Genomic DNA, 23,747 nt, shown 5'->3' on the forward strand with positions numbered 1-23,747 from the left:
CCTGAGCAGGCTGCGAGCGGAGACCTGCACTGCCAAGCCTGGGGGTCTGCACAGCATCCTTGCAGCCAGCCAGGGGCGGGAGGGCACCAGGGTGGGGAGGCCGCACAGGGCCCTCCTTAGGCATGGTCTCCATCCACTTCTTCCTTGAGGTTTTGTCTACAGAAGAAGCTGTAGATCAGGTACAAGGGAAGAAGTGAGTTAGTTGAACTCCCACCTTTACAATCACCACAACTAATGGGTGAGGCACTCGAGGGGTTATTTATTATTGAGAAGATCACTTTGTTTTTATTTTTCATGAAACTAGCATCACTATAATTGCTCTGAACTGTATGGAGCTGGCAGGAAGGGAGAGAGAGATTCCACTACTTTGCTTCTGTGCTGCTCATGGCTCATCCACTACTTGGGGATCCCTTTCCTTCCAAACAGTTGGCAACCCACAGGGGTCTCTAGAATTTGACAATTCCACCTAGGAATTAATTGCTTTCCAAAGCCAGTTTTCAAGGCCTTTGTTTCTGTAACTCCCCCTCAGTTCTGGGTTGGGTTTTCTTGGTGGTTTTTATTTCTCTTTACAACAAAGGCAGTGCTGGGACACAAACAGTGGCACCCCATGTTAGAAGCTGCAGAAGCTTTGCACTCCCCATGAGATGTCCCCAATACTCAAGTAGCCTGTATCTGTAGGGAACAAATGGGTCATCCAAATATCCCACTTTTGCTCTAATTCATGGTTCCAGGGATTTATTGCCTGCTTTCTTCTCTGCAAAGAAACTGAAACCCAACACAAACATGACCTGCCTCAAAACATTTCTGATCATGGCAGTTCCTGACAATTCAAAATTTTCTCAATGGAAGTTGCATAGGGTAATCATAAAAAGAAGACCTGTCTTAAATCTGGAATTTTTTCCCCCTGTAGAAAGGCCAGGTCAATATTAAAAGAGATAGCTCATTTCTACTCCAAAATTAATCCAGAAATGCCACCTTACATACTCAGCAATACTTCTCCCCAGATGCATTCAGCATTCCAGCTGCATATCAGCAATTAAGGAATCATTCCAAAGGGGCCGTGCCCAGGATTTGGCAGAACTAACCCTGAGGCAAGGGACCAGTGGATCTGATCCCTTTTTCTGCATCAGCAAAATTGTTTCTTCAAATCTCATCTCTCTTATCATTCCACGCCCAGAGATGGCAAAGGAACAACAACCCTGGCATTGAGGCTTTGAACTTGAAAGCAGGGACTGACACACATGCACCAGACACCTCATTTGGTCTGGCACAACTCTTCTTGTCAGGGATCAGGCAAGGCAGGGAGGGGGGACAAGGCAGAAGGCATCTCCTCCCCCAGCCTCAGCCTGCAATACTGACACGGGCAGAGAGAGTCGGGGAAGAGATTTGCCATCGTGAACCTGCCATAGGTGGCTTTAGGCTTGTGCTGTCAGAGGATGACAAACTCTGATCCTGCATAGGCTGCATCCATTTGGAAGTCTCCTTCCCCTTAACTGGAACATTCACAAGGCCTTTCTGTCTAAGGAGGTTTCCCTATTTCTTCCAGTGCAAAACCCGGCAATGTCCATGAATCTCCTTCAGATCTCAAAGGGTTCAGCGCAGAAACTGCCCCAAGGGAAGGTGTTCTCCTTCTTCCTTCAAAGGCAGGAGGAAGGAGTGGGAACATTTCTCCTTTCATGCTAAATGTCTTTTTTTCTCTACTAATTATGACCTTAGAAAGGGTGCAGGGAGATGAAAGGCATGTGCAGGATGGAGAGGAATGTTTTCTGTTCCTGCGGTGCATTTCCCAAGCCCCAAGGTACCAGTGCAGCTCCTGGAGTAATTTTCACTGCACCACTGGAGCACACTCCCAGTGACCAGGCTCTGGGAGAGCCCATCAAGGAATTGAAAGGAATTTGAAGACACTTAAACCAGGATGGTTTTCAACCAAACTGCCACAATGCCACCCCTGGGTCAGCATTCCAATGGTCATTTTAGGACAGACATGCCCTGTACCTACTTGCATGTTCAGAGTTCATCTCTTTGCTTCTTCCGCTGGATCTTGGCCTTGAGAAAAGGGAGGACAAAAGAACATATGAGCAGGTAGAAAGGGAAGGGCATGGAATGTGTGTAGCATCAAAGGAGGCAAACCTTCTTAGCATGGTCCCCCTGATGAAGGAGGAAATGCAACACATAAACCCAACACGATGCAAAGCTGAGGAATTGTCCTTAAGCTTTCAGGTGCTGGAGTCCCACAGAGCTTGCCAAGCTCCAGCTGAAACACAGCAGTCATTCTTCAACTTGCATCAGACCTGCCCAGTTCTCTCCTTTTGCAGCCAAGTGGCTCCTACAGCCTCTGTGAAGCAGCAAGAGCTGCTGAGCTGAGACACAAGTCTGTATGGAGGGCAGCTACTTTTGTTCTCCTGCCCAAGCTTGACTTTGCCTGCTCATGCCTTACACTGGTGACAGTCTCGGGCTACATGGCGTCATAGCACTGCTCTCTCCTGAGAATGACAGTACACCTCCTTGCTCTTTCAAGGACAAAAAGGCCTTTTCCAACTCAGCTGCTAGGTAAGGATATTCCGATTGCACTTTAAAAGCCCTACGGACGCTTTTCAATTGGAATGATACTTCTGGGACTCCTGCTTTATCCTTGTCACTAGGATAAGCTTGACAGCTACATTTTCTCACACATATATCCAAGCCAATGTCTTTGCATCAGGTACAGTCCTATAACTCTTCTCTAGCACCTTGCCCTCTTTGATCTTAAGCCCAGATCGAAATACTAAACTTCGATCAGATGATACATCTGTACCCCAAGTTTTATCTGGGCTCTGGTTTCACGGTGGAGGCCCAGGCACAGAGAAGTCACACCTGACATTTACAGGAGCAGCACCTGAATTTGCAGACACCTCCTCAGTAGCCAATATTTGCCCTGACATATCCTCATGGCTGCAGAAGTTGACAGGCAAGGATCACAGTATTCAAAGAACCGCAGTATCCACATCCATGCAATCCAGTTCCCAAATGACAGCACAAACACCACAGAGGGAATCAGTAGCCAAGTCCAGCAGAGGACCTGTTCTGAGGTGCTCTTAAGCCCTGCCTCCTCTTCCCCACAACCACCTTTGCTCTTAGGGCATATGGTGTTGGCTTTGCCATTGTGCTGGATCACCACAGATGGGCAAAATGGGGAATACACTGAGGTTTGCCTAAATACAAGGGAGAGATGACTGTGGAAAATAACCTCACGAGATGGGAAGCGTGAGGGGAACAGCACACTGGAGCAGCAGACACCTTGGCTTACCTCATCTCCTGGGACTCCTGGAAATCCAGCTGCGGAGAGCTTGGGACAGACGCTGCCGCACTGCTCACAGGGGGACTCACTGCCTTGCGTATTGGGGGGATCAAAGGTGGTCCCAATGATCCCTTCTTCATATCCCCACCACTGGAACACAGCAAGGAAGCCTGCAAAGAGTAGAACACAGTACTCCTCAGATCAAGCATCCAGCCTTGCCCTCATTCATGCCTGAAGACATTTAGCCATGCTCTTAGCTGAGACCTGGCAGAGATGTCAAACTGATGGAGCAACTTGGTCTAGGACAGGGAATGGAAAGGGAAGTGGTCAGGGAGAGATCATGTCCCACATTTGCCACCGCTATCCCTGTGCTCACTTCTCTGGAAATGTGGCTACATTCCCAGATGGCATCCACATGTTTGGCACCAAGATGTTCTGCGGTGCCACTGCCTCCACTGGCCTTTTGGATCGTATGGGAATGGCCTTGGATCCCTAGTCTCTCCCTGTCCCTAAAGTACCTAACAGCCAGTGCGGATCTCCAGCCAAGTCCCCACAAAGCCATCCTGCAGGATGTCCAAACCTGCTTTTCTCAAGCCCCTCATTTCTGCTGCTGCTTCCCTTCCCTCGTACAGTTCCCCAGCAGCCTTTGAGCCCCGATGCTGCTGAGCTCTGGGCATGCTCGGTGCTCTCCAGCTCCCACACATCCATCATCTCAGGCTCACTGGCATTTAGGAAGTTCTGCTGAGCTCCCTGCCCTGCTGCTCTCTGGAAGGCCTCTGCCTGCCCAAGTTGCTCCAGGGACCCCATGCCATGTCCAGCAAGCAGGGTGGAGGCAGCGGGGGCAGATGCACACCCTTCCTTAGGATCCCATTGTCCCTGGCACAGCTAAAGAGCCAAATCAGGCCCTGTTCAAACTTCAGTGGAAGGATCGGTTCCTCTCAGGGATACGCTGGGCCATTTCTCAGCAAGGCTGGAATCAAGTACACAAGCCTTGGGTTGGACATTCTGTTTACCAAAGCTGTTGTTCATCTGCCTCCTCCTGCACCCCACGGCAAACCCAAAACAACTGCAGGTCCTGGCCCTGCTGCAAAGGCAATCGTGGGGGTGGGCTCTGGGCTGCTCTCCCCATGGCCACCTGCCATCTCTTCCCTCTGGACAAAGCCGTGCCAGAATGCACAAAGCTGCCCAGAAGCTGATGAAGTCTAGAAATAGCATCAGAGACAACTGGGCACAAGGGCATGGCTGTACAACTCAAAAGCTGACACAACCTGGAACTGACTTTGCAGGACTGCCTGTTCCAGCAAACACCTTTCTCCATCCAAACAGGACACAGCTGACAGAAAACACCACCAAGACACAGAGATGGTTCACACATACCCGTAGTTTACTAAATGTAGAAGGATTGGTTCACAAGATTGGCCAACTTCAGCTGCTCTGACTGCCTGTTGGTGTTTTCTCAGCCATAAGACAGAGCAGGAGCCACAAGAGAGCCAGAAACCATTCAAAGACCTCCCCTGCTATTGATACCCGCTGAGGACATGAAGCCTGCACTACACACCCACTGCAAAGACAGCCTGAAGTGCAGTGTCCTGCTGAGCTCTCCCTTTGCTCAGCTGCTTCCCTGGCCTCACACCACAGCAAAAGGTCTCCGAGCTCTGCCTACAGCACATAAACTGAAAACCTTCCACACAGGACTCTAGCTTCATTTCCTTACCTTCCATCCTTTTCCCTCTGTACTCAACTCCTGGTTTGCTCTACTGTCTTCGTCGTAGCTAGTGCCATTTTCCCCATTCTCCTGCTCTCTGCTACTTATTTTCTTTGCGTTTGAAGAAGGAGAGCTCTTCTGGATGGGAGGCAATGGCTTGGAGGGAAGGAGCATAGAGGGAGTTGCCACGGTAAACTTCTTGGCAAGAGTGTAGCCAGTCAGTCCTGTAAAATGGAAACACAAAATATAACAGAGGCCACAATGCCAACATAAAGCCTCTGAAGCTACAGTATTTCATGTGAGAGATTCCCTGGAAACTTCTAAAGAGCTGCACAGGGAAACATGCTCCTGCCAGCAGCCACTTGAGGCAGACCAGGGAGACACCCTGACCCACTTGCACAGAGCCAGCACAGGAACAGCCTGGCCTCTGGGCTGCCCTGGGACAGCAGGGAGCCCAGAGGCCTGTGCTTTCCAGGAATGGCTCAGCTGCACACGCACCCTCCTGCTCCTCTCCCGGCCCCACAGCTGAGCAGCCCTACAGCTCCACGGGGCACTGGGAGCAGCACAGCTCAGTGCAGGGGGCACATGCAGGGCAGAACTGTTCCCTGGCAATGTGCCCAGGCTCTCTAGGCTGGCACAAGAGCCTTCCTCCCGCCAGAGAGCGGCCCAGCTCCCGCCTTACCTCTTTGTGAGGCTGAGCCATGCTCAGCCTTCACCTTGTGCTCCCTGGCAGTGACCCCGGGGGCAGCGCTGCTCAGCTGCCCCTGCCGGGGCTCCTGGGCCAAGGCCCCCTGAGCAGGCTGCGAGCGGAGACCTGCACTGCCAAGCCTGGGGGTCTGCACAGCATCCTTGCAGCCAGCCAGGGGCGGGAGGGCACCAGGGTGGGGAGGCCGCACAGGGCCCTCCTTAGGCATGGTCTCCATCCACTTCTTCCTTGAGGTTTTGTCTACTGAAGAAGCTGTGGATCAGGTACAAGGGAAGAAGTGAGTTAGTCGAACTCCAGCCTTTGATATCTACTCATCGAATGGGTGAGGCACTCAAGGGGTTTTTTAAATATTGAGAAGTTTGCTTTGTTTTGATCTTTCATGAAACTTGCATCGCTGTAATTCTTCTTAACAGTATGGACCTGCCAAGCCTGAAGGGCAAGGTGGAAGGCTGCAATGATAAGTGGGGAAAAAACCCATTCCTTCTTGAGACTGGGCTTCTGTGCCTACCAAGTACAGACCCACACAGTCCTGACTACTTTTCCTGCAAAGCAGCAAGACCTCTCAGCAAGCAGGCAGGCCTTGCTGGTGTTTTAATAGCACCGTTATAACATCCTCAGGGTTCGAGCTGATCAGCAAGCAGAGGAAGAACGGGAAATTTATTTTTAGTGAGACCTGACATTGATGGCAAAGGTAGAAACAGGCCTTGCATCTTATGACCATGTCCACTTGTGGTCTGCTGTGGCCACAGTCCCTGTCCTGGCTGGCAGTATGAGTGACTTGGCTACCCAGAAAAAGGAGAAAGCAGAGTAAACTAAGGACAGAATGTTGTGATGCCTTGGGCATCCCAACAGGATCATCTGTACCTGTCAGCCACCTACTCTGACACAGAGCCAGCACTGACCACCATCGACCAGTTTTCCCTGAAATCTGCTGGGATTTTTTTCCATTTGGCTGAGGCCTTTCATCTCCATTCTATCCTCACCTTTTTCTTCAGCGGTCTTTCCTTTTCCACTGAAGTCCATGTTGGAACCCGTGCTTCTGCCTCGCAGAAGTATCTGGGTTTGAATTTGGGAACGCTCTCGGCGTAGACAGCGACGGGAGCTTGGTACCCAGCCTTAGAACAAGGTCGGGGGACTCCAATCGCCAGCAGTCGGCACAGAGAGGCAGAGCCAGACGCGTCTCCTGCCGCCGTGTCTGTGACACCCGCCACCTTCACAACCTCAGCGCGGGGCTGCCCCTTTGTGACGCGCTCGCCCGTGGTTCTCTCGTTTCCATGGCCGCAAAACCCCCATCCCAACACCATCCCCTTCCCTTCCCAAGGGCAGCCAGCCCTAAGCCCCAGCAGGCCAGGCCTGTGGGTTTGACACTGTCTAGGAGGAAAGGCACTTTCCAAAGCTACTTTTCAAGGCATTTATTTTTGTAACTCCCACTCACATCTGGGCTGGGTTTTGCACTTTTTGGATTTGATTTTTTCTGTTCACAACAAACGAAGGGCTGGCACATGAACAATGGCACCTCATGTTAGAAGTTGAAGAAGCTTTGCACTTTCCATTAGATATCCCCAGTATTCAAGCAGCCCATATCTGTAGGGAACAAACTGGCCTATCCAAACAATCCACTTTTGCTCTACTTCATTTTTCCAGGGGTTTATTCCCTGCTTTCCTTCCTGCAGAGACACCCAAATGCAACATAAACATGACCTGCCTCAAAATATTTCTGATCTTGGCTAATCCTAACAATTGAAAATCTTCCTAATGGAAATACCACTGGGCAGGTCATTCTGAAATGCTCTCCAAGAGAGCTCCTAAAACTCAGAGAACTAATCATTCTGTACAGGCCTCCACCAATGATAAAATCATGTGGCAGCCAAGCGGTAAAAAAAAAGGAATAACTTTCTGAAATCAGGATTTTTTGCCCCCTGTAGAACATTACAGTCAATAATAAAAGAGAGAAAGATAAGCTTTAATGAGATAGCTCACTCCTAGTCCAGAATTAATCCAGCAAAAATGCCACCTTACATACTCAGCAATTCTTCTCCCCAGATGCATTCAGCATTCCAGCTGCATATCAGCAATTAAGGAATCATTCCAAAGGGGCCGTGCCAGGATTTGGCAGAACTAACCCTGAGGCAAGGGACCAGTGGATCTGATCCCTTTGTCTGCATCAGCAAAATTATTTGTTCAAATCTCATCTTTCCCATCTATTAAAGGAAGCTTTGCCCCCTGCATTAGATGCTCCCAGTATTCAGTGGGCTGATATGATCAGTGTATCTGTAGGGTGTAAATTGGCCATGCAAATGTTCTCCTTCCTTGTGGCAGGGGTTTATTCCTGCTTTCTTTCCTGCAGACACACCCAAACCCAACATTAACATCACCTGCCTCAAAACAATTCTCATCTTGGCTGTCCCTGAAAATTCAAAACTATACACAGAGCGTTTCCCTGTCCCCAGGGACAGGCTCTAAGGCTGGGCTCTCACTTGCACGGAATGAAGAAGAGCTGCTGCACTTGCCAGCGGCTCCGGGGTCTCGCGATCAGCGCTTTGAGCGCAGCCTTTGTACACACTCCGCCTCCCTGAGCCGAGCAGCATTCCTGGGCATGGGCACCGACGCTGTAGGCCAACATCCTCCGGGCACAGCTGCAAGAAGGAGATTGCAACGAGTCCTGGCTGAAGGAGTCTCCAGTCTGCTGCAGCCCTTCACCTGGGGCGGAATTGTCTTGTGCCGCCATGGGGGGAGCAAAGGGGTGATGGGCTCTGTGCAGATGAGGGTCTCCTCGATGTGCTGCTGGTCACTGGGCCCGATACAGCTGCTGGTGCGTTGCCCCGCAGCATCAGGAGCCTGCATGGAAAAATAACGCTGCCAGTGCGAGTGACAGCCACCCATCCCTGCCATGGCCCTGCCCACAGGGCGTCCTGCCTACCAAACTGCTCGAGTCAGGTCATGTTAGAGCAACATAAAAAATGTTCAAATGATGCATTTTCCACATGCTGTCAAAATCATGGCCATACAGTCCACATGTTGGAGGCAGACCGCTGTCAGCAGAATGGGGGAAGCCCCAGCAGCTGCTCTCCCCATGGCAGGATGCCCATGGCAGCAGAGGCAAGTCTCTGACCTTGCCCACTGCAGTGGGACCCAGGACAGTGCTTTGGAGTTGTTCCCACTGAACTCAGGCTGCTGCTACAGCAGCAACATCACTTCGCACATTTGATAACAAAGAGTTGGAATGGCACGCAGGACTTGCCCCAAGAGCTACAAATAAAAGGCGGGGTGGTTAGAAGAGTTTGCTCCTTTTTAATACAAGCAGGCCTGGATTTAAGCAGGGACACTGGGCTAATCATACTGGGGACTGCTTTATAAGCCTTGTCTCTAGCAATTCCCACCAGTCTGCAAGATTTTGTCAGTAGAAAGGGGTAGATAAGATTTTACAGCACATCCATGAGCAAGTCTGGGCCAGAACTCAAAGCACAAGACAAATACTCCCAAATCTGCCCCCCATGGGGAAAGGAAGCAGAAAAGCAGATGAAACAAGTGCCATTGCAGCTAAATTGCCTGCATTTATCTTCTGGTCCAACCTTTCTGTACAAAATCTCCTCAATTCAAACACACAGCTTAAGATCAAGGAATAAAAGTGTTTCGAGAGCATTTCAAGCCTGATTCCTCTTACTTGCACGGAAAAGTAGATGCTAAATTCCTTAAAAACACAAATGCAGGTCTGTTTGGGACTGCATCCTTCAAAACAAGGAATGGAGGTTTAGAAGCACAGAACTGTTTCCATTGGGAAAGACCTTTAAGCTCACAGAGTTCCCCCAATAACCTGAGCCCGCTAACACTGCCAAGGCCACCACTAAAGCATATCCCAGGACGGGATGCCATTGGCCTTCTTGGCCACCTGGGCACACGCTGGCTCATGTTCCGCCACTGCCAAGCAGCACCCTCAGGTCCTTCTCTGCTGGGCAGCTTTCCAGCCACTCTGCCCCCGGCCTGTAGCCTTCCGTGGGGTTGTTGTGGCCCAAGTGCAGGACGGGACACTTCACCTTGTTGAACCTCATACAACTGACCTCAGCCCATGATCCAGCCTGGCCAGATCTCTCTGTAGAGACTGCCTACCCTCCAGCAGATCAACACTCCCACCCAGCTTGGCATCGTCTGCAAACTGGCTGAGATGCCCTTGATCCTCTCCTCCAGATCATTGATAAAGATATGAAACACGACTGGCCCCAGTGCTGAGCCCTGGGGAACACCACTTGTGACCAGCCACCAACTGCATTTAATTCCATTTAATTCCACCACTCCCTGACAGTCTTCACCCAGGGAAGGAAGAGTGCATGAAGTACTTCAGGCTTTTCCTCAGGCTTTGTTCTCTGTTTCCCCCCACATAAAAGGCAGAGATTCTCCTCAGCCCTCCTTTTGTTGCTGTTGTATTTACAGCAATAGTTCTACTCTCTTTTGCAAGTTTCTAGGAAGAAATTCTTTACTGTGAGGCTGCTGAGGCACTGGGAACAAGTTACCCAGAGAAGCTGTGGATGCCCCAAGCCTGGAAGCGTTCAAGGCCAGGTCAGATGGGGCCCTGAGCAACCCGGTATAGTGGAAGGTATCCCTGCCCACAGCCAGAGCTTTGGAAGTAGAGAATCTTTCAGGTCCTTTCCAATCTAAGTCATTCTGTGATTCTACGATTTCCCTGCAGGAGTCAGATTAAACTTGGGCTTTGTCCCTTGCAATTTTGTCCCTGCATAACCTCACGACATCCGTAGAGTCCTCCTGAGTTGCCTGCCCCTTTCTCCAAAGATGATAAACTCTCCTGTTCCCCTGAGTTCCAGCCAAAGCTCTCTGTGGGACCCATTGAGAGTGGGGCTAGTACATAAGGCAGGGAGTCAGGTATATCTTCCAAGGTTTCATTTCATAGGAGTAATAGCAAGGAAATAGGTCCATGATGTTCTCCCATTGTTGTGCAGCAAACATACAGTAATGTTATATGAAACATGCTCATGGCAAGCACGCTACAGAGCCCATCAGGACTGGAGCTGCTGTGGAGGTCAAACACAGTTTATCATCAGTCAGAGACTTGATGGGAGGATAAAATTAAATTTGAGTGATGTCAGTTCTTTGAGGCTTTTCTGAGCCCTGAAATTTCAGCTTAGAGATCATGTACCTGAAGCATGAGTTTTATCTAGTGCAACAAGCCCATTGGAACGGGGCAGTTTCCTCAGGCCTGCGGGAAAATCCCACTGCAGATCCTTGTGCCACTGATTCCATCTCTCCCCACCTTTCTCAGTTCTTGGTGGCAAGGTCACTTAGGTTAGACACACAGCTCCCAAGAAGTGCTCCTGTATTTTTCTGCACAATGAATTAAAGTGAGATTACACATCCCAAATCTGTGCTTTCTTTCTGGAAAACTGATAGATTTGGGGAATTTCTGGAGCAGGAAGCTTGCTTCCTCAAATATTTCCTGTGCATGGTAATGAGCACAGAGGAAAGATTTAATATTAAAAGCTTTGCCCAGGCAATGCTCTTTTGACAAGTTCCCTCCTTAGCTCTCCTTGGGAAGATCTGAAAGGTTCAATGTCCCCAGCAAAAGCTCCTGCAATGGCTGCCCGCCAGCAGAGCAGGGCTGTCAGCTGTGAACCAAGTGTTGCCACAGGCAGCAGCTTACCCAGGGCAGCAAATCAGGAGCTAGGAAGGAGCTGATCTGAAGGCCAAACCTCCTTAGCTCCTTCCAAGAGCACTGCAACAATTCCTCATTCCAAGGAGGTGCAGTGCTGGACACCAGAGCTCTGTGTGAGGACTGGACACAAGTTTGCTCCCACCGAGTGCTGTGATGGTTTCTGCAGGAGCTCTGGGCTCCTGTGCCTGCCGGACACCATGAGGAGAGAAGGAGCCGAGTACACTGACACACCTTTGCCTTGAGCATAGCCCGGCCTTGACCAAACACACTGAAAGGTTTCCCCTTTGGCCCATGTCTCGAAACATCAGGCCAGCTGCGTGAGGGATAAAATGATGTTTTCGTTCAGGCATTGCAGGTAGCCATGAGAAGGAGTGCTCATGTCACACAAGCAAAGATGTAACGAGCAGGAGGCCAGGCCTGCTGAGTGTGGGCGGGAGGAAAAGGGGAGGGAACCCACGCTTGTTACCGGCAGAGAAAGGGGAGGGGAAAGGAGCTGTTGCTTGGAGCCTGGTGGGCAGTCGGAAAGAATGTAAGTTCCTGAGCAGCCGGCACGTGGGAAAGGGGACAGGCAGCCCCATGGGCCAGGAAAAGGCATAAAGGTTTGTGCATTTGAGGCAGAGCTGTGCCTCATCAGGGATGTTATAAATAAAATATGTAATTCGTGCTATTCTATCTAAAACTGAAATGTAATGAGACCCTACAGAGACCGAGTTTCTAAATCCCTGCACCAGCGTGGCTGAGAGAAAAATTTCACAACACTAAAAGTATTTCTTTCACAATAAGTGAGGATTCCACCTAGGTGGGGTTGGATCTTATCACCGGGACATTTGCACCATGACGACTTGATCACCACACTCTGATATCTACAGCGCATCTGAGAAGGAATCGGACATTCCGGGAACTAAAAATAACTGTTCCGGGAACCAGAGATGGCCCATCCATCAGCAGAAATGGCCCACTCATCACCCAGGATGGACAATTCATCAGACCCAGGAAAGGCTTTGTGCGGCCCAACTACTCTGGGACAAGAAAACTTCATGAATACGAGAAGAATAGAATTAATTCGGACTCTGCCCAAAAACTGTATAAGAAGGGACCAGCCAAAGCAGCACTCGTGAACTTGGAAGGTCTGATGCGATAGAGATCAGATCTATGCGTGTTCACCCAGCTCCGACCCCGGGCTCGGTGCTGTTTTTCTCGATCGTGGTGTTTGAAAACGATATTTCGGTCGCATAATAAATGTCATTTCTTTATTAATTTTGATTGGGCAACTCTGTTTATGTTAAAGGAGATGCACTCAACTCAGCTGACTTGTTTATACTCATAAAGAGTTTTGCTTAGATGACTTTCTCCTCTTTCAGCCTTATGGCTGAGTGAATATTTCTCACAGCTGTTTGACAACTCAGGTTGGTTTGTTGTCAGAGAATTTCCCTCAGAAATAGGAGGGTTATCTTCCTCTGTGCCTTCCTCTCAGCAGCCTTGGGGCTCTTGCTGTGTGAAGCCATCCCCCACAGGGGACTACTAAAATATGATCGCTGGCCAGCATTTTTCTCCTAGGAGAGCCCTGCTGCTGTTCCACAAATCTTTCCTAAAGGCCCAAACCAACTCCAGACACTCTGCCTACAGCAGGTTTCCACAAAGGGCTGCAGAAATCCAGGACAGCTACAAGCGAGTGTGGGAAGGGTTTTGTCCTGGTCCTGACAGGAGAATTCTTAATGATCTGAGGCAATTTCATTCAGATGTAGCATAGGATCTGAGTTTTTTCTATTGATATGTTTCAGGATGTCTTACAAGCCTTGGGAGAATGAGGTACAAGGCTGACATCGACAGCGTGATCGTATCCAAGTATAATTGTCCATTTTATTATTCTTCTATTTTTTTCCACTCTAATAAGCCAAGGCAAGCTTTTCCTGGAGACAGAACGTGTGTGGGATGAAGTTTGGTCCCTCACAGGGTCACAGGGCTGGCAATGACAAAGCAGGCAATCTGCTTCATTGGGAACCACTACAGAGCTACACCCCAGTGTGGGTTTCAGTAGCAGGGTATTATTAAGAGCTCCTTTCCTGCATGAGATACAAAAAGGAGGTCCCAAATGATCTTCATGCAAGCATGCAGTAAAGAACTGATCCTGCTGTCCTAATGAAGCTAATGCCTATGATGTGGAGCCTTCCAGGAGGCTGCTCTGCAGAGGTTCTGATGTGCCAGTGTCTCTTCATTCACACAGCCTGCCTCAAGTGGCTGCTGGCAGGAGCATGTTTCCCTGTGCAGCTCTTTAGAAGTTTCCAGGGAATCTCTCACATGAAATACTGTAGCTTCCGATGCTTTATGTTGGCATTGTGGCCTCTGTTATATTTTGTGTCTCCACTTTGCACTTGGGACTGACTGCACTGGTCCCAAGGAGGTTACCCTGGAGTCAGTAGTTTCCCAGTCAACTTCTCAGATGCTCTTACCTTCCAAGGCCTTGCCTCCCAATCCAGAATAGCCCTCCTTCCTCAAAGCCCATATCTAACTCTTTTTTATTATTAAGCTGACCATTTTGCAGGGCAAAAAATCCAGATTTAAGACATTGGTTTTTTGCTACTTTGCTGCCACGTGTTTTAATCCTCTGTGAAGCCATGTAAAGAGTGATTCATCCTCTGAGTTTTAAGGGCTCTGTTGGAGAGTGTTTCAGAATGAGCTACATTGTTCCACTTCCATTAGGAAAATCAGCCTTTAGTCAGACTGGCCTGAAAGTGGCCCAATCTCACACAGTTTAGAATGAAAATCCTTGGGGAAAGCAAATTATCCAGTTTCAAGAACACAATTCACGTTTTGCTAACACTCCTGCAATCCTAAGCTTTTCTTTTCATGTCCTCTAAAATATTGCCACAAAGAGAAGAAAATATTGATCCAAATGCTTACGGGCATTGAAACCCAGGAGTTCTTTTAGGAACCAGGAAGAAGATGTTTACTAAAATCAGCATGAATTAGGACAGATAAGAATCTCTGTCAAGAGCAAGCTCCGTCTCTGCCCTTCTCTATCAAACGCAGCAGCTCTCCAGCATCCAGGGCTGAGGCCTCCATCCTGCAGGAGGTTTCATTCTGCTGGCCACAGAGCAATGCCATGTCTGCTGCCAGTGCACTGTGGCAGTAGCCCATCCATTGGGAGAGGTTCTAGGCATATGTAGCTTGCTGCTCTCAGACACAATCTCTGGGTCTTATCAGAGCTCTGCAATCTGGAAGCTGTCTTGCCTGTTGCCCAGCAAGGCGCTGTTGGGGGCTTGAAGTGTGCCAGAGATTTACAGGAACCTTTGCTTCCATTAACAGGCCTCCCAGTGAGCCAGGCCAAGGAGACGGATCACCCCACCAGTGCTGGCCTTACGAGTGCCGAAGCCCTGAAGGATGGCTTTGGAAAGGTGAGGGATAAGGACAGGGATGAGCAGACTTCCTTTCCAGTGACTGTTTAGTGCTAGGCCCAAACTGTCCCTGAAAATCATAATCTTCCACTCTTGGGGGGTGGGGATTCTCTTGGGAATATATTTGACAGCTACAGAGCAATTGCTTGGCTATTTCCAGTGGTGGCAAGGTCACTGGTTTGGAGATGGTGCTAAGGTCATGCCGGAAGCATTCTTTATGTGCAAAGGCCCTTTTAGAGAAGTTCTGAATGGCAGAGCAAGCTACACATCAGTGAATGTGGGCAAAGTGCATCCTGGGAAGCACAGAAGCAAGGATTCTAATGCTGAGTGTAAGCAAGGCTGCAAAATAAAATGGGAGAGTTTGATTTTTCCTGGTTACCTTTCTTGCTGTATCTCACAGCCCTCTCATTCTCAATTTTTCCATGCATTAACATCAATGTTTCTGCAACTTGTTTTCATGTGACTCCTCTTTTTGGCCTCACGGTCTCCGAGAGCAGCTGAGTCCTTCAGAAGCCAGAAGTGAGAAACAGCTGCAATTCCTGGCCATGAGTGTTAAGCAACAGCTACTGACCCCTCCTTGCTGCGTATTGCACATGGTTTTTATTCTCCTGCCATGGCCTGTAGGAAGGGAACTGCCTGCTCATTGATCACGTAGGCTCTTCATCTGTCTTGGAGCACTCCTGTGATTTTCTTGCTTCAAGCAGGGCCTCCTGACACAGGCTGAGAAACAGTACCTTGGAGCAGTGGGAGGTTATGGCAATAAAGCATTCCACCTCACTGTGTGTAATTGCCAAGGTGAGGACAGGAGACATTCTTCAGAAACCATTGGTTTCTGTGCCACTGTTATACTTGAAGTTCTTTGGGATAACAAAGAGATGTTACCCAGCTCCAGCAAGTTTTCTGGGCCTTTCCATTGTCACCCTCCACTTCCAAGCTCCTCTTTGGTCCCTGCAGGCTTTAGCCTACCGCCTGTCAATGGCACAGCTTCCAGTGTGCAGAGGAAACACCCTGGTAGTGCCTTGAAGAAGAAGGTCTTGAGGAAGCAGGACAACGTGCCCTTACTGCCCAAGAAGCCCATCATCCATGGAGACGGCAGCTTCCCACGCAACTCCTCAGGTAAGCCTGCTCCACAGCAGCTTTTTCCTGCACCGGTTTTCCTTGCACAAGGAGCACAAACTGCCTCCTGATTCAGCCACCACAGCTGGGATCTTGGGTTCATAGCCTGTGCTGAGAATGAACAGCAAATCTACTCTTGAGTTACTCCAGCTCGGCAGTACTGGTGCAGTTGGTTCTTATTGATCCATTGGAAAGCTGAGCTGCATAAAGTAGTGGTAAAGACCTAAGCTCTGGCTTTTGCCCATCCTGATAGAGCAAACTACAGCACTGGTGCCAGGAGGCAGCTATAACTGCAGGGATGAGCTCGGGGCAGTCTGGCAGGGTGTGCTCACTGTGCACCTACGAGTACCACCACGATCAGTTGTCCACTCTCCATCTTGGCCCTCTGCCTGTGCTGCTGTCCGCCTCTGCAGCCAGCTTTCCTGCTCTCCCAGCAAGGGTTGTCTCTGCATGGCAGTCAGCCACTTGGTGCAGCCGTGCTGCTGCTCCCAGAAGTGCCCAATGGCTTCTCGCCGCTGCCATCCCACGGCCTGCAATGCCAAGAGGGAACAAGCAGCGCTTCCTGTGTCACCCCACCCAAATACAGCGGCCTGTGTAGCAGGTGACAGCCAGGAGGGGCTGCCTGGTGCTCCCAGGCTGTTTGCTGCCCGCAGTGAATACACAGCACATAGTCCCTAGTGGCTCTTGCCTCTCCTGTGAGGGCAGCCTGCCTGTGCTATGATCCTGAGTAGGGTGAGAGAAGAAGAAGGGAGCTAGGAATGATACTTTGAGTGCTCTTTTCTAGTGATGCTACTTCCATGGTCACAATTGACCAGAACTAGCCTGACGTGGCTCCCCATTCCTATTGAATATAGATGTGTACATCCACATCCTTCTGCAGTGACACCACTGATGGCAGTGACAGGGGTACACCAGTGACAGCCAGATTAGCTCCCATCTGAATATTTTTGATGTTACACTTCCTCCATACTGTGTGAGAACATGCAGGGTAGCACAAAACTTCTACAGATTCTAGAGCAGTTCATCTAGATTCTGTGCAATATTTAAACTCCATCATTTGAGACAGCTCAGATGTTTCCTTGTACACATTAGAAAACGACCTGTTGAGTGCATGACATGAAATTGATGATCAACAGTCCTTTGGATGACAAGTGGGTTTCTTAAGAAATGCATTTATCATCTGAATTTTCTCATACCTTGTAAACTGACTATCAAGAGATTGTGTCTGCCAACAATTTGCATCTGTATTTACGTATTCTTATCATCAATTTGCATTTGGAAGGCTTTTTTATCAACCATCTGGGCTAGAGATTCCATTTTTCCACAAGAGAAAGCTTAGGCTTGCACAGTGTGCACACAAGTCCATTTGAGGACAAACACATTTCACCTCAGCATCTTTCAAATACAGCCAGTGTGTACTTTATTGAAATAGTAAAGATTCATGATGCTTAGAAAGAACAAAATCCATGAACTACTCCCTTCCCAAGAGCAGGCTGAAATGTAAGTGCACTCAGCTGCCCTCTGTCTAGAATATTTGAAGTCAATGGGAATAGAGGCGCTGTGAGGTGTGAAGGGTCAGGTATCGCTGTTCCCTGGTAGCTGCTCTGAGGGGATTCAGCCGGGCCCAGCAGGACTCGCTTGTTCAGGCTCGGCTTGGTGCTGTCACGAGGCAGCTGCAGGTCTTTCCTCAGGGAGCTGCAGAGTGCCTCTGTCCTCAGGGCTCGGGGAAATCAGGGCGCTGAGACAGGAGAGGCAGCTGAGGGGTCCCTCGTGGGGAGCAAGTCCTGCTGGTGGGCACTGTCTCACAGGGAGTGGGAGCTCTGCGGCCTCAGGAACGTGCCGCTGGCTGTGGTACCTGTGGCACTTGGGAGCTGGCGCTGTGTGGGCAATTGTCAGGTTGAGCCAAGGAGCTGTGCCCAGCTGGGGGGGCTGGGAGAAAGCAAGGAGCCAGAGAGCAGGGAATTCTCTGAGCCAGTGCCAGTTTGTACCTCATGGAAGCCTGGCTGGGAGATGGGGCTGCAGGCCGCTCCATGGCGGGGTGCCTTGCCCGGGGCTGCAGCGCTCATGGCTGACCCTCTCCTTACAGTGACCCCGCAGACGGCCACTGGTGCCGAGCGCCGAGAGGAGCCGCTCCGTGGGAAGGGGCAGAAGGACGGAGCCTCTTTGGAGCCACAGCAGTCCTTGCTCGAGGCACTCTCCTTGCTCAGCAGCGATGACTGGTAAGAAAGGCCCCGTTCACTCTGTCTCCCTCTTAGCGTTAAGGTAGGTTAGGAGAGCATCTTGCTAGTGCCTCTGAGCCCCAACAGCACAGAGGGCCGAGGGGCACCAGTGAAACCACTCCAGAGCAGAGAGAGGATAAAGATTTGAGAGCAGCCTTTTCTTGGCCTTGGTCTGCAGCAGTGCTCCAGCTGCAGCAGGTCCGTGCTGTTTCCTCGCTTTGCCTGCTGCTCTGTGGAGCTGCAAAGGAAATCTTGAGGGAAGAGAGAAAGCTGTGGGACAAGATGATTTGCTGGCTGAAGCCAGAAGCAGGATGGCAGCAGTTTGGAGTGTAGAGATTTGGGTGCCTCGGGGCCCAGTGGGACTGAGTAAGATTTGTCTCTGGCCCCACTGCTGGCAGCAGATGCAGGAGTCAGGGTCTGCCTGTGACCTTCCGCATGTGAGTCCCAGGAGCAGCTACAGGGAGTTCTTCTTTCTGAGAAATGCACTGAGTTGTGCTATAGAGTCACTCAGCCTGTCATTAGTCCTGAGGGGCTCGTGGCAGAAGAGAAGGAAAAAGAAATAAAATCCTCTAGGAATCTTGCACTTTTGCAAGTCAACTGTTTCCTTCTCACTGCTTCATATGGGCCTGAGATGTTTTGTCAATACTCACAATGTGTCCCAAACTTAGACACAGACAGAAGGAGGCCTGTAGAGGCCCAGAGGTGATAACCCCACAAATGTTAGGTGATATTGGTTGTCTTTTTGATGTCTGGGTTATCATCTACTCACTGCTGGATGCTTCATTCACCCTGGGATAAGGACTCCATTCACCCTGGGATAAGCATGAAAAATCTGCTGCAATGCATCTCCTTGTGCAGTCGCCTTTGCTCTGCCCTGTCTCTTCTGCTTTCTCTTCCCCATTTCTGTTTGGTGCCCTGTGAGGTGCAGAGAGCTTCTGCAGCTGTGGGGGGGTCCGGGTGACACTCAGGGATGCCCGTGGCATCGGCCGCCAGCCCTGCGCTGCAGCCCCGATGCATCACGCGCCTTCCTGTAGCTCAGGTCCTGCCCAAAGCAAGTGCTGAGAGAGGGAGTTGTTTGCACCTTGTAAATAACATGTTGCTGCTGTTTTAGGTAGGGGCTTTTGGGAAAAGCTAGACTTTCAGCTGTTCTTGCCCTGGTGTGGAATCTTCTGGGGCATCCTGCTGCTTTCCTGGAGAATGTGTGAGGTGGAGTGGAGTGGGTGACAGACAGGCCTAGATTGCAGAGTGGAAACTCAGCTACAGAGTGCCAGTGCAGACTCTCACTGCTGAACTGCCTGCTGGAGCTGGCAAAGAAGGAAAATGCCCCAGACACAGCCCAATGGGACTGTGTCTCAGGGACAGGTACAGGGAGGTGACAAGAAACAGCAGCATGGCACGGTCTCACAGCCTCCAGGAAGCACTGACATAGGGACTTCATGTGCCAGAGACTTCAGAAAGGCTGTCTTGTTAAACGGCCACAAATGAAGACTCTGAAAGCCCTCTATTTGCCTCTTGGATTTGTGTATGCTTTTGACAGCCACAGCAACCTGTGGCAGCGAGTTCCACGATTTCATCAAGTACTGCTTGAAAAGCACCTCCCTTTGTTTGACTGAGCCGCCAGCCTGGTAAATTCAGAGGGTGCTGCCTAGTTCTTGGGTGGAGAGAAAGTCAATCTTTTTGGTACTTGCCTTTCAGGGAGCTGAAGGAGAAGGGACTCTTCAGCATCAAACACCTGGCTGAGTCCCACTCAGAAGTCCTTCTTTGTAGACTTCGTGAGGTTTGCTTGGCACTTACCAACGAGGTAAGAACATTGTTCTGAATCGTCCTCCGTGCTTCTTACACGGTGTGTAGAGTAGATATGTGCTTGTTCACCTCCCTGTGTGCTCAGGGACTGCCTTCATTTCTGTTTCTAGACCTTATCTTTCTCATGTCTGTCAGCTCTCTATAGGATCTGTGTGCACATGTAGCTCTATTTACTGGTAGGTCGGGCATCTGACACTCTCCTCTTGGAGCGAGCTGCCATTACAATGCAACGTGCAAATGCAGAAGCAGAGACACTAATTATGTTATTTGCTGCAGTCCAAATCTCTGCCCAAGCTGTAATTCAACACTGCCAATTAGTCTGTAGACTTGAGCCTGTGTTTTCTGTTTCCTGGCTGAGGGCTTCAACTGCTGCTGTTGCTTTTTCAAACAGGAGCAAATGACTCTTTTGTCTTTATGACTTGTGCCTTTATGGCTTGAGAGCAGCCCTTGCTTTAATTTGTTTCTTTGTTTTTTGAATAAAAGGGCCTAAAACCAAAGCAGTGGACATTCCAGAAGAATTAAGTAGAACACTTTAAGTGAAATAATATGTTTTAGGCCTGCAGGAAGCAGGCCTGAGGCCTAGCACAAGTAGGTGCCAGAGTTAAGTGCCTTTCTGTGCTTGTGCTCTTCTGCTCTGCCTGTGCTTTTGTGTTCCCCTGGACACAGCGGGAAGTGTTGTCATTTCCTGGGACTTTTGTCTAAGGCAACTGGTTTTCTTTTCAAGGTGATTCTTATGTTTCCCCGCATGACTTCCCCAGGTGACCAACCTTCGCTCAAAGGTGTCTTACTCTGCAATCGTCACTCTTGGAGAGCTCTTTGTGACCTTGCAGAAGGACATGGACTCGGAGGTGGATGAGGTTGCTCGGGTCCTTCTCCAGATGGTGTGGAACTCCCCAGAGTTTGTTCAGAAAGCAGCCAGTCACACCCTGGGAGTCATGGTGGAGCATGTGACTCCTGCACGAGCAATGACTGCTCTCATGGACAGTGGAGTCCAGTAGGTTCTTCTTCTCTTAGTGATATTCTTCACCTTCTATTGTGTGGGGGGGAGAAGGGCTGAGAGAGAGAATGGGAACGGTGGGAGGGAAGGGTCCTGTATCCTGCATCTTCTGTGAACTCAGTGACTTGATTCTCCAATCAACCTCACTTCTTTCCTCTTGTCACCTATTTCTGCCCTCGTGCAGCCCTTTAGTTGACAGAATCACAGAGCTGTAGAATATGCTGAGTTGGAAGGGGCCCATCAGGCTCATCGAGTCCAGCTCCTGCCCTTGCACAGAACAAACACACCAAGGGTCACACCATGTGCCTGAGAGCGTTGTCCAAAGGCTTCCTGAACTCTCTCAGGCTTGGTGCTGTGACCAGTACCCTGGGGAGCCTGTTCCAGTGCCCAGCCACCCTCTGGGTGAAAAACTTTTTCCTGATATCCAAGCTCAACCTCCCCTGACTCAGCTTGCTGCTGCTTCCTGGAGTTCTCCCAGTCTGTCCGAGTTGCCTAGATGTGGTGAATGGTGGGCAAGTGAAAGTGCCTGCAAAGGCTAAGGATAGAGCCCTGTGGTTTTGTGGGAAGAGGGACAATTGCAACTGCAGCTGTGAGCGCTCTTTGATATTTCACAGCCCTAACCACAGAGGCCTTGGGAAAAACCATGCATCCTCATTATGCCATTCACTTGAGAAGTAAGGAGGGTTCTTGCTGGGGCATGGAGCACATGGGGGAGAACGTGCTGGGTGTGGCACAGCCTGCACAGCAGGTGCAGCTCCTGCCAAGAGGAGTCTTGTAGGACTGTCCTGGCCTTAGAGGCCCACTTGCTATTCAAACTGATGTCTCATGTTAGCCTTGAGATGATGAATCACTGTACAGGCACCTTCACAGGCCGACTGCCATGGGACAGCTGAAGCAGGTGCTGCCTTAAGTGTTGGTGCTGGGCCTGATAGTCCCCAAGAGACACTGTCTAGAACAGGACAAGCTGGCTAAACTGACTGCCACCCTTTCCTCAGCTTTGGAAAAGGGGGAAACGTTCAGATGTATCTCTCGCCAAGCCTCACAGAAGAAACTGGCTGCATTGCAGAATATTCTGCAACTTCATGTCCCACAGCGTGTTTTCCCTGCATTTGTTTCTTTCCCAAGGTCTGCAGATTTGGGGTAAATGGGTGGAAATATCCTCAATCCTGCTGCAGCTGTCTGTGTAGTGGCTGGCCCCTGATGGGTCAGCCTGGGTTGTCTTTAATTTCCCTCTTTCTCAGAGTGAATTTGGGGAAAGACGTTGAGTATCAGATAGTGCAGGGAGACTGAATTCCTCACTCTTGCTTGCAGGCAGTCCTTCTGTAGAGTGCTAACTTTGTGTTTCTCTGCGGACAGAACCTTCTACAGGTGTCCCAAGTGTCAGGGAGAACCCAGGCCTCCTTCCCCCAGCAATGACAGGGAGCATGCTCTGGCCAAGGCCTGCGCTGTGTCCCTCTGCTCCCTGTGCCCCAGTGTCCGCTCTCTTCTTCCCAGGAGCCGCCACGTCCAGGTGCGGAAGTGCGCGGCCCAACTCCTCCTGTCCTTGATGGAGAAAACTGGAGTCACGAAGCTCGCAGGAACGCCCAGGGCTGAGAGGCTGGCGCACGCGGCAGGGACGCTTGCTCAGGACTGTCACGAGGACACAAGGTAATGATCTTCATTTCACCTCCTAAAACAGGAAAACTGTTGGGTGTCTGGCTGTAAAGGGCAAAACCACAAAAGAGTGGAAGCTAAAGGAAATATTAAGTTCCCTCACTGTGTGGATGAGGTTCACAGAGTCACGGAATACGCTGAATTGGAAGGGACCCATCAGTGTCATCGAGTCCAGCTCCTGCCTGTGTGCAGGGCCCCCCAAGAGTCACTCCATGTGCCCGAGAGCATTGTCCAAAGGCTTCTTGAGCTCTGTCAGGCTTGGTGCTGTGACCACTGCCCTGGCTTGTCTGGGGAAATGACTGTGCTGGGGAACGTGAGGTTGTCCCGCAAGGGGAGCATTGCCAACTTCCTGGGACTTGAATGATTCTTTCCTGAGATCAAAAGAGCCATCAGATGAGCCAGTCAAACAGTTTTGCTTGGCCTTAGGTGCACAAGACAAAGCCAAAATGTTGGCTAATGTTCATCACTGAAGGATCGCATACATCTATTTCTCATTAACTTAAGACTTTCCTAGAAATATTCCAGGGGTCTTTAGCCAATGTATTCAGTCTTTCTAAACCTCTTCTGCAGATTTCTATAATGCTCTTATCTGTGGCTGAATGACCTCCAAATTGCTTCCTGAAGAAAACTGTGGTTTCCTAGTGGCAAAATCAACCCAAACCACCCAAATCCCCTCACTTTGAGGATTCAATTCCCATTAATAGCTGCCAAGAACGCATGAGCAACTAGCTGTCCCTGTGCATACATATGGTATAGAATAATCAAAAGCAAGCATGAGGCATTTGGTCCTGGCTTCCCTGCCAGTTAAAGAAAGGCAAATTACTGTGCAATGGCAGCAAGACACTGCTAATAAGCTCTGACTCAAAGCAGAGGTGTTTTGCTTGTTCCCTGGGATCCTTCGATGCCACAGAAGCGCACCCACAGTTTCAGAGTGAGATTGTATTTTTCTGTTGCCCCACGTTCTCCTCTTGCCTCTTGTGTTCAGCTGACAGCACTGTGCAGTGACAAGTGGAGGTAAATCTCTCTCTTTGCTGAGTAGGTAATGCCTTCTCATGCAGGTATGGCAGCTGCTGAGTTTAAGGTATCAGCTTATTCTGTTAATGCTCCTCCTTTGTTTGTTCACCTTCTATTCTTTCTTTCCTTCTTTCTTTCTTTCTTTCTTTCTTGTTTTAGGCATTATGGACAGGAGATGGTGAAAATGATGCTGAATCACC

The 23,747-nt window shown here is 49.9% G+C and overlaps 2 long non-coding RNA genes across 2 annotated transcripts; both read left to right on the forward strand.

Annotated features, from left to right (window-relative positions):
* Window positions 1-17,936: 17,936 nt before the first annotated feature.
* On the forward strand, window positions 17,937-20,682 carry LOC125322582. The gene is made up of 3 exons (XR_007202106.1): window positions 17,937-18,080; window positions 19,776-19,881; window positions 20,642-20,682. It is a non-coding gene; the product is annotated as an uncharacterized LOC125322582 (long non-coding RNA).
* A 153-nt stretch (window positions 20,683-20,835) lies between these two features.
* LOC125322529 lies at window positions 20,836-23,747 on the forward strand. Its single transcript, XR_007202057.1, has 3 exons — window positions 20,836-20,877; window positions 22,375-22,527; window positions 23,707-23,747. It is a non-coding gene; the product is annotated as an uncharacterized LOC125322529 (long non-coding RNA).

This window comes from Corvus hawaiiensis, chromosome 3 (assembly GCF_020740725.1).
Source record: "Corvus hawaiiensis isolate bCorHaw1 chromosome 3, bCorHaw1.pri.cur, whole genome shotgun sequence".
NCBI lineage: Eukaryota > Metazoa > Chordata > Aves > Passeriformes > Corvidae > Corvus > Corvus hawaiiensis.